Source organism: Pinus tabuliformis, chromosome X (assembly GCF_031772625.1).
Source record: "Pinus tabuliformis cultivar Carrire ecotype Pingquan chromosome X, CPIR1, whole genome shotgun sequence".
Lineage (NCBI taxonomy): Eukaryota > Viridiplantae > Streptophyta > Pinopsida > Pinales > Pinaceae > Pinus > Pinus tabuliformis.
In genome coordinates this window covers 415621609-415633550 of record NC_142308.1, presented here as the reverse complement: position 1 = coordinate 415633550, position 11942 = coordinate 415621609, and positions in this window count along the sequence as shown.

Sequence of the window (11942 nt, the reverse complement as noted above, 5' to 3'; positions counted from 1 at the left end):
ACAGAGACTTTAGAAAGCAAAAGGTGGAAGATGCATCAGGCTCTAAGCAAGAGAAAGAAGAAGATGAGTCTCACTTCCATGACAACTCCAAAGGAAAGGGGAAAGAGGAAAACTTTCTCACACCTCCTAATAGCCCTGTACATAATAAGAAAGCATCTTTGATTAAGTTAGATGTTAAATTTGATTTTTCCATATATGTTGGAGAGCTAAATGCTGAAAAATTGGACAATTGGATTAGACAAATTAATGTGTATTTCAGGGTACAGAACATAAACTCAGACAAGAGTAAGATTCAACTGGCAAGCCTACGCCTAGGAGGCACTGCCTTGGTTTAGTGGGAAGGTAGAACCCAAGCTGATATGAAAAGCCATGGTAAGACCATCTCTGGCTGGAGTGACTTCGTTTCTACAATCAAAAAACAGTTCTATCCATTGGCCTACATGTAGCAGGCCATGATGAGTTGGCAAACTCTTCGATAGTTGAAGGGGAAAAGTGTATAAGGGTATACTCAAGAGTTTAGAAAGAGAGCATTGATGTTGGGTATCTCACTAGGCTCACCAGAGACTCTTTTGAAGTACATTGGTTGTCTACATAGCTACATGAGGCATACCATCCTCATGTTTAATCCCACTAGGATAGATGAGGTATCTGTACAAGCTATTCATCTAGAGGCTAGAGGAAAGAATGGCAATCTAGAAGTTTGGGGACCATCCCAACTCACTACAAGCAAGAGCAAAGAGAAAAGAAAACAAAAGTGGAAAGCAAGGAAGGCTAACACTACACAAAAAGCCAAAGCTTCATGCACTCACTGTAAAAAGGAGGGGCAAGATGATGAGCATTGTTGGATTCTGCGTCTAGAGCTGAGACCTAAGAAGTCCAAGGGCAAGAAGAAGAAGACAGCTGTAGCTATTCAAAGAGATTTGGGGTTAGACTCAGGAGATGAAACAACTATAGCAGCCACAGGTATAAGAGGTAAGAATTCTGAAGCATCTACTAGTAATTCTGCTCAATCTGTTATTGATGAAGAAAATGAGAGAAAAAGACATGAGCTTTTCCATATTCGAGTTATTTCCAAAAATCAAAAGATTGATACTTTGTTTGATAGTGGCTCTCAAGTAAATTTGATTTCTGAAGCAATTGTAAAGAAATTGGGATTAGCAACTACACCTCACAAGAAACCATACCCATTAGGATGGTTGAATGATAAAGCACAACTACAAGTGACTAGACAATGCAAGCTCAAGTTTTCTTTTGGGTCAGCATTTGTAGATGAGGTTGAATTAGACATAATTCCTTTGGATATATGTGGAATTGTTTTAGGAAGTCCTTACTTGTATGATAGAAAGGCTATTTCCTATAGAGCAGAGAACAAGTATCTACTGGTTAAATATGGAATCAAATACTTTGTAAGAGCTCATAAGCTCAAGAATAATTACACTCTCATAAACTCAGGACAGATGAAAAGAATGATTAATTCATGCAAACAATTCTTACTAATGGTTGTAAAGGAAAAGAAACCTAATAAACCAATGTATTTGAGGGCTATAATGCTGAATAGCAGGCTAATATAGAAAAGGTTGTTTCGAAGTATGATGTCTTGTTTCAAGAACGTAAAGGTCTGCCACCCAAAAAGGGAATAGTACATGATATTCTTTTGCAACAAGATGTTCCATTGCCTAACATTGGGATGTACAAGTTGTCTACTTTAGAGAATGTTGAAATCAAGAAGCAGGTGTAGGAGTTGCTCGAGAAGGGCTTCATCAGGCCTAGCACATCACCATGTGGGTCACCAATCGTTTTGGTGAGAAAGAAAGATGGCTCGTGGAGAATGTGCATTGATTACCGAGCAGTTAATAAGATAACAATAAAAAATTGTTATCCCCTTCCTCACATAGATGATATTTTAGATCAATTAAAAGAAGCTATTTATTTCACCAAGTTGGATTTGCACAGTGGATACCATCAGGTCAAAGTTACAGAGAAATATGCATGGAAGACTGCTTTCAAAACAAAGCAGGGATTATATGAATGGCTAGTTATGCCTTTTGGCTTAACTAATGCTCCTGCTACTTTCATGAGATTAATGAATGATGTACTCAGACCTTTTCTTGATGATTTTGTTATTGTGTATCTAGATGACATTCTGATTTTTAGTAAAACGTGGGAAGAACATTTAAAGCATGTTAAGCAGACATTAGATGTTTTGAAAAGAGAAAAAATTTATGTTAAACTCTCAAAATGTGAATTTGGAAAAACATCTCTAAACTACTTGGGTCATATAGTAGGTGGAGGTGAATTGAAAATAGATCCCTCTAAAGTGGCAGTCATTGTGAATTGGCCTAAACCCAGGTCTGCTACAGAAGTAAGAAGCTTCTTAGGAGCAGCATAATATTGGAGGAAGTTTATTTCTAACTTCTCCTCGATTGCAACTCCCTTACATTCTTTAACAGGATTGAATAAGGTGTTTCAGTGGGGAGGCAAACATCAGAAAGCCTTCGACACCTTGAAAGAGAAAATAAGTACAACGCCTGTACTAGCACTGCCAGATTTACAAAGACCATTTGAGATCCAAAATGATGCCAGTGACTATGCCATGGGAGCAGTGTTGACACAGCACGGCAAACCCATATGTTATTATTCTGAGACTTTTAATCCTGCAGTAGTTAACTATCCTACATATGATAAAGAATTGTATGCATTAGTTCAAAGTGTGAAAAAGTGGAAACATTACTTAATGGGGAAAGAGACAGTAATACATACTGATCATCAGCCACTTCAATATCTACACTCCCAAACTAAGTTGCAACAATCAAGACATTACAGGTGGATGGGTTTTCTACAACAGTTTCACTTAGTCATCAGATATAAAAAGGGCATACATAACAAGGTTACAGACATGTTATCTAGACCCATTATAAATGCATCTACCATACTTAAGCATAATTCTGAGCTACATGAAAGCTACATACAACAATATGCTCAGGATATGGATTTTAAATATGTATATGCAACTTTGAGTCAAGGCAAAAGAGTAGAAGAATTGGACTATCATATAAGGGACCGACTCTTATACCATTGTGGGAAACTCTGCATTCCACAAACTGAGAGGATAAAGATAATTAGGGAAGCACATACTTCTCTGATATCAGGTCACTTTGGGGTAAGAAAAATAGTTGCACAACTGCAAAGATTCTGCTATTGGCTGAAAATGAATGAGACAGTTTCTAGATATGTAAGAGGGTGTGCCATGTGTGCTAAAAGCAAGCCCATCAATAGAAAACTAGGCTTGCACATTCCATTGCCAGTTCCTTCTCACCCTTGGGAAAGTGTTGTTGGAAATAATACTGAGGGGGGGGGGGGGGTGAATCAGTATTATCAAATCAAAACTTTTTCATTTCCATACTCAGATTCATAGACGCTACTTCAGTGAAGGGAAACTGCGTGTACACACAACTGTGTCTAATGCAACTAGCATATATCCAGTAAACTTATGATTGAGTTAATCCATTAAATGTTGATCTTTAGTTAGTGCATCAGAAATTTTATTAACCATATGAACAGTAAATAGGTGCAGTAAAACAAAACAGATCATCACACACAAGAAGCACACATGAACACCATGATGTAAGGTGGAAACCCAATGTGGGTGAAAACCACCTGCTACAAGTCGTCTCTATCTTCTTTTAATAAGAAACTTCTTTTTACAATATTTTTGTACTGGTGCAGTCTTATACCAGTACATAGGCTTCTACCTACAGAAGGCTACAAACTTCTCTTGTTCTCCAACTTCTCCTGGAAGGGAGCTACAACCCCATTAGCTCTTGTACTAGCTGATGTACTAGTACGTAGGTGCCAGCCTACTGAATGCTCCAACCTTCACTCGTTTTCCAACTGCTACTGGAAGGGAGCTACCACCCCCTTAGCTCTTGTACTAGATGATGTACTAGTACGTAGGTGCCAACCTACAGAAGGCTACAACCTTCTCTTTCATCCTCCAGGTACCATGTTTCATAATTTTTTTAGACTGGATACTCTTGAAGCACAACACCATAATCTGAAAGGCCACCTTTCATCCAATTTTCATACTGGACCCATCAATATCATTGAAGCACAAAATCAATCAACACTAGCTTCATCAATCTCTAAATCACCCAATACAGAATCACTGAAACCCAGTCAACAAACTGCAATCACCAGAACACAGAGCAGAACACATAACTCTGCAACAGTATTTAGAACCAACTGTATCATCAGAAATCATGCATACGCGACTTGGAAGAGCTGAACCAGTGTGTATACGCAACTTCACCAAAGTGAACCAGTGTATAGGTCAAAAATTACTTACTGATAACTTCACTGCACTCCCTGACTTCAGACATACCCAGATCATTACATATACAAGGATAATACATATGTTAGCAACTAGATCTAGTCCATCAGATCACACAAAGATAAGTCATTATGATCCTGATCCATTATAGATCTCATCCATAAACACTGAAGCTAAACACAATCAACCAAACTGAATATGCAGAATACTGACACCAATAAACAATCACCAGAACTCAAACTTTGCATCAACAACCAGAACCACCTGTAACTTCAAACATCATAGTTCATATTGTATACGCTACTTAGATTTATCTAACCTACGTATGTACACACTTTTATCAAAGTCAACCAGCGTATTCATCTGTAAATATTCATTCATGAGTTGCAGCTATTTCAAACTTAAGTTATACACAGATCAGAACATTACATGCGTCAGTATACAAATCTAGAATAAGCATAATCAAACCATATAGAGATGATTCATTCCAAACCATTTGATCCTGATCTATCCTTAGATCTTGTTCTCCATCAACCGGTGAGATTCCTCCTTAGCTCAGATCAAGCAAAGCATCATGAACCCATAACCTGCATACTAGATCTCATACTTCAGCAGGTATTCAAGATTTGTTGAATGCCTTTGCCTAATGATCTTCTTCTCCTTTTATAGTCTTAGGCCTTACTCAATACCATGGTCCAGAACCATTTAGAACCAATATTAGGGACCCAATACCTGGGTTCAACACTTCGGACGCAATACCAAGGTCCAAAACCATAGGTCTAAATACCACGGACCCAAAAATAGGCTTTCCCACATGTACGCGCTTTTTCGTGCATGAAAGTGCATGCATACACATACGCGACTTTTAATTAGCAATCTCGCATGTATAGGCACCTTTGTATATAGTGAACTTGCATGTATACACTACTTGGTATATAGCGAACCTGCATATATACGCGACTTGGTATATAGTGAACTTGGGTGTGTACACGACTTGGTATATAGTGAACCTGCGTATATACTTTTCTTTCTTCATTCTTTGTAGTCTGATCATCAATTCTTTGCTACTGACCTGCTGCATTATGATTTGTCATCTGTGTGAGTTGCCATCAAGGACAACACTTGTATCATAATGCCAACAATCTCCCCCTTTGGACTTGATGGCAAAGCTAACTTGCCATATTGAGAATTGTCATCTTAATGAGTTGTCATTGTTCATTACATCTGAACTGATTCCTTTGAGTTGTACTGCATCCCATATATTCTGTCACATCTGATATCTCTTCTCTTCTGTAGATTCATCTAGTTATATATAACTGAGTTATTCTTCTACAAGTGGGTTGCCATCAAGTACAACACATGCATCATAATGCCAACAAGTGTTTCCATGGATTTTGTTGGAGGACTGCCTAAATCTAGGAAAGGTCATGATTATCTATATGTTGTTATGGATAGGTTCAACAAAATGTGTATTTTGGTACCTTGTAGTAAATAGATCATAGCTGAACAGACTGAAAAATTGTATTTGAACATGTATGGGTTCATTTTGGATTACCCACTTCCATTGTATCTGATCGAGACACCCGATTTGTGGGGAAGTTTTGGTCTAGTCTGTGGGAACTGATGGACACCAAACTGAAGAAAAGCACAACTTTTCATCCAGAAATTGATGGCCAGACATAAGTAGTTAACAGGACAGTGATCTAGTTACTCAGAGGATATTGCAGCAAACATCCTAAGCTTTGGGATGAACACTTGTGTTATGTGCAACATGCTTACAACAGAGCCAAACACTCTTCTACACAGAGATCTCCTTTTGAGACCTGCTTTGGTTTCACACCAAGGTCTCTTTTGGATTTTGTCTTCAGTAAAGACACCATGGTTGATGGACATAGTGATGTGGACAAGGCAACCAATTTCATTGAACAGATCCAGGAGATCCATCAGGCAGTACAGGAATAGCTGGAAAAGAGCCAGGCCAAGTACAAGGCTAGGCATGATAAGCATCAGATGGAGCATATTTTTCAAGTTGGAGACCAAGTCTGGCTGTATATTAGCAAGGATAGGATGCAAGGTGAAGGTAAAAAGCTAAAGCCTATTAGGTATGGACCTTTAGGATACTTGAGAAAATTGGTGAAAATGCTTTTTGCCTTGATCTACCAGCTTACATTCACATCTACTCAGTCGTAAATGCAGATTGTTAAAGATTGTTTGAACCTTCAATGATTGAGGATGCTAAAGAGAAAAGTCAGTTGCCTTCTATTCATGACCTGTTACCTGAATACCTCAATGAGTTGCAGGAAGACACCGTGCTGGACAGAAATGTGAGGACAACACACAGGGGAGAAGTTGAGTACCTCAGGATTGGGCTCAAAGGTTCAAATCCGAGCAGCGCAACGTGGATTAAGATTGGACAAGTGAAGAAACAGTATCCTCACTTAGTCGATGCTTGAAAACCAACTTTTGGGTGGTCCAAAAGATTTTTCAGTAGGGAGGCCGTGATCTAAATTGGATCCATAGAAAGACTATCAAGAACCATGAATGAATCAGATCGAACAAATCTCTAAGGAAATCTGAAACATTATCAAGAACACCCTGAACCAGTGGCAATGGTAGCCGATGTGGAACGACGAGGACCTCGGTCAAAGCGCGCTGACCGAGGCCCATGGAGACCGCGCAGGAGGCCAAAGTAGCCCCTGGGAGCCCCAGAATGGGAAAAGGATGAGGTTTGTGATGCGCGATTAGTGCTTAGGAACAGGGCCCTGAAGGGGGAAGCCCGAGCACTCGGTCACATCGCAAGCTAGGAAACCGCAGGCGGAAAAAGTGAAAAACGCTAACATACGAAGGCAGGACCCACACGCTAGAAAACCGACTATATTGATCAGGGTGCCCTTGAACGGTAAGAGGTTTTGGATAGGAGCAAAGTGATTCCATACACTGATTGACGCGTGGTAGGCAGAGGTGAGAGAAAATTGTCGTTGATCGCGTGCTATCGGTCGAGCAAGTCAACCGTGCGAAATGTGCGTCTGGTGTCAGATCTAGAGGGCCCAGATTGGACGACTGAGATTGCACCTTATGGAAAGAAGTGGAATCGATAGGGAATTAAGCCACATTATAAAGGGATTTGGAATCCGTTTGATTACCACGGTGGAGGAAGAACGCATCCACAGCGTAACTGAAGAAACGAACCGACGAAGCATGCTGGCACCATTTAGAGGAGGACAAGTGGCCACTGCCTGAGCATTTATGATTACGCTGAATGCAGGGAACTCCAAGCACAGCTGCAGAAGGTGAAACCGCATAGGCGGAAGAGGAACCGAACAGGCATGGGGATCGAATGGCTAAATCCATGAATGGAGACAGTCGAATCGGGAGATTGGAGTCAGAATTGAGAATAGTCCAAGTGACCAAGAGAGACAGTGAACAATGAACCCTAAGAGGAGGATTGAACACAAAGAACAGTAAAGCTAAGCAGAAGAGACAGAGGGCCAAGCTGACCAGAGGCAGCATCGAGCACTAGAGAGCTTGAAGATTCAAGCCTTCCCATAGAGGAATCTATCCGGACTGAGCATCACATTTGGCTCTTTCCACTATAGACCAAGGGTCACAGAGTTGGTAGGAAGAAGAAGAGTCTGTGTACTCCAAGTGGCTTGGGGAATCCAAGAACCACCCTGCCAAGAAAAATCTGCTTCAGGAGAACTCATATTGAGTCCCTGTATTGTAATTTCTCTGCTCAAAGACATAATAAAACAAGGCCACCACTGAAGCTAGACTGGCGACGTAGCCCTGGAGAATAGGGTGAACTCCTTATTAAAATTGCTTGTGTCTTTGTGTTGCTTATTGTATTTCTCTGTTGTCTTTCCATTTTATCTGTCTGTGTATTGGAAATCTGATCAATCTGTTGTTTCAATAACACAAAACACACACCAACACATGAGTCTGTAATACCTTAGTTTAATAAATCTTTAATTGATGGCACTCATAGGGTGAATATCAGATCATGTGAGGTTGAAAAGTCATGGAAGTCAAACAGTCATGAGGGTATTCGAACAGCCACAAGGGTTAGTTTCACCCTTGGCTATAAATACCCCTCATTTGTACATGAAAAAGATGTTTTTTCACCTCAGCTCATCCAACATAGCCAAGAGAGTCCATAATATTTTCTTTGAGGAGTAAGTAGTGGCTCCAGCACCTCGCACTCGATGTTAGTGATGTATGGTGTAACAATGTGTCTTGGAACTTTTGCTTAATTCAGAAGCCTGCTAACAGGCCAGCATGTTTTCAACATGTATTGTAAATGTTGTAAGACTAATCTTGAACACTTGTAATGCATGTTTCTTTAACCTGTGTTGAACACTTGAACTATTTCACTTATTGTAATACATAATCTGTTAATGGAAATGTGTTGTATATGTTGTTAATGTTGTCTCACCCATGGTGGCTATCTTCCTGGACTTCAGACAAACCTTTCACATAAGGTTGTTGTAATAACCGTTGCACTCATTCAGACTCCTCCGTTGATTGCTATACGTGTTATCTTACCTTGTGTGTTGTGACTACCACATCCGTGTGGACTACTCCTCCAGAAGCTGTGCACATCCTGTTGTGTTGTGTGTTCCTAGCCGAGTCGGGCCTTCATCCCAACCAACTTGGGACTCACTCTTACCCTCTCCCATTATAGTGAAAGAACCATTGACACAAGTACACTAGCATTCTCCAGGCACATGAACCTCACTTCTCGAAGGAAAAGCAGACCACTCTCGTTTGATGACAAGCAAGAGTTGAGGCAAATCTTTAAGAAAATGGAAACTAGGCCATCATACCGAATGGGACTCCCACAGCAAATGGTGTGAGGTCTAGTTGGGACTTCATATCGGGGTGATCCCCTGAATGTTGGTGGGTCCAACACCATCAAAATTTATGGTGCTAGAAGGAGGGAAGGCAGTTGTATATGGCTGAACATCCCCTCACACTCATTCATCAATCATCTGGTCAAGGGAGTAACTCACACTCCCTCTCACTTACACGTGACTCTGCATTTGGTTAATCCTCACCTCCCAGGATTGAACATGAGATTCTGTATCATCAACTTTTCTCCATCCATCCCATCACTCGCCAATTCATGAAAGCAGTCAGACTGATCCCAGGCATACAACATCTTCCATACACATCAAGGAAGCCAAAGGCCACTCCCATAGGAGTTTTTGTATCATCAGTGGAAGAAGCAGTCATTGCCACACTTGAAGGTCTGGAGAAAGCTATTAAATATGGAGAGGAACCTTGGTTCTTCGGGCAAGGTAAATAAGACACTCTTGTGATCTTGGGATCGAACTCCAGTATAGGAGGCAAAGGGGAAGGTAGTGGAGGAGGCGAAGGTGGAGACAAGCAACCAAAATCAAAGCCGGAACCATCAGACTCTTAAAGAGAGGAGGAGGATAAAGAAGAAGAAGAGATGGCTAACCCAAATCTGGAATGGATGACTTAGGTATAATTGGCTCTCTCAACTGTTTTTCACAAGATGTTGAAGCGAACGGAGAGAATGAACATCAAGTTCAACCCTGACAACACGTTGAAGGTAGATGATCATTTGGAAAACTTCTACCTACAGCTGCAAACCCTTGAGGTACGACATGACAACATAGCTTCTAGGTTGTTCCCATTTACCTTGGATGGTCACGCAGCTGCATGGTATCACAACCTTCCACCAAACTCCATACAGAACTGGAGTGCATTCAAACATATGTTCCTTGAAAATTTTGCTGATGACAAGACCCCAGCTATGTTACTGAAAGAATTGGGTAGCCTGAAGATGGAGGGGAAAGAAAAGGTAAAATACTTCAACAAGAGGTTTACACGCATATTGAAAAAAATTTCACTGGACACCAAACCTTATGACTCCATCACTGTTGATTAGTACACGTTTCACTGTTGACCAACATTGCGTAGTTCGTCAAGCAAGCTGTGAAACCAACACTCTTGGAAAGCTATGAAGAGGCTATTGTTGTCGAAAAACACTTGCGCGTTATTGGACTCATCAAGGATGATGAACCATCAAAGGACTCCAAAGACACGAACATGAAGTCCCAAGCGATGGCGAGCAAGGGTAGAGACAAGGAAGCAAATGATATTGAAACCCTCACTCGCCTCGGCAAGAACTTAACAACGGAAGTGTCTGAGCTTAAACAATGGAAAACATACACATTTGCAAGGAGTTATCTGCCTAGATAGAGATAGGGAAGCAACTCATTAGGCAACAACTGGTCTGCTCAAGAAACTGCGCAGAGCTCTGTGTTCAATGTTGATCAATGCGCAAATCCCGAGTTCTGTTTGTTCCACGAAGAACATCACGCCAAGAACTTATGTTCAGACTGGAAGTGAGTCGCAAAATCATATACAGTCATACACTCGATGCAAAGAGCAGTATGTAGGAGCATCCGAATGACAGAGATAATGACGAGGGTATTGCACTTGATGAAGCATCAGTTTCTAAGCATGTGGTGAACACATATTAGTGCTTGCAAGCAATGTCGAAGACAAACATCGAGAAGTAGCCCCCAAGATAAAATTATTGTTACAATCTCAGGAGTAGAGGGGCTCCCCTTATGCTTGGGGAAGAACAAGAAAACATGAGATTGCTGGTGAGGAAGGCTTATCCACCGGCTGCCCCAAAGAAAAAAACACAAAACAAGTCCGGGAAGACAGCGGTGGGAAAGAGTACCTCCATGAGTAGCAAACTGCAAAACACTTCACCGGACAATGTGAACATCAATCTAGCCCCGAAAACCTCGGTGAGTATTCCACTCTGGACTACAACATTGTAGATGACATGAAGAAAACTTGAGTGAACATCAGTTTGTTTGAGTTAGCTAAGATCTAGAGTTAGTGAAACATCCTGCTACGCGCATTGGGATAGACAGTAATGGACAACGCCGTCTATACTAGAAAGGGAGCAAGCACACCTCCTGGATCACTTTCTACTATGCTCAACACACTTTGGATGGAAGAAGTAAACTCAGGTTTCCCTCCATTCCTGCTATCATTCAAAATTTTTAACTGCAATGTTCACAACTGCTTGGTTGATTCTAGCGCGGAAGCCAATGTCATGCTGCTCTCCATTGCAAAAAATATCAATGCACAATGGAGTGAGACATTTGCGTAGATCATCCAACTTGATCGAGCATCGGTACCAGCCATTGGTGAACTACGAGACGTGATCATCTGACTATCTCATGATGGTCGAGTCCACCAATGCATTGACATAGTTATTGTGGACATACCGGAAGCATACAGTCTACTACTCAGTAGAGACTAGTCCAATAAGTTGGACAGATATTTTGCTACAGACTGGTCACACATGTGGCTTCTGTACAAGGGAAAATGCAACCAAATCTGGGTAGTGTTCAAGAGGTATATGAAGCACAATGTCACTCCCCTTAACGGCGAGAATGAACCGTTGGCCTTTGCAGAACTCATGTTTGGCAACTGCCTCCTAGAAAAAACATTGGAGTGTTATCCAGCATGGCCAACTCCAACCCCACCAGACACGCAGTTGGGACTCCTTCCTTGCCCAACTGATGGTAATGAAACATGTATAGTGCATAGTATCAATAGT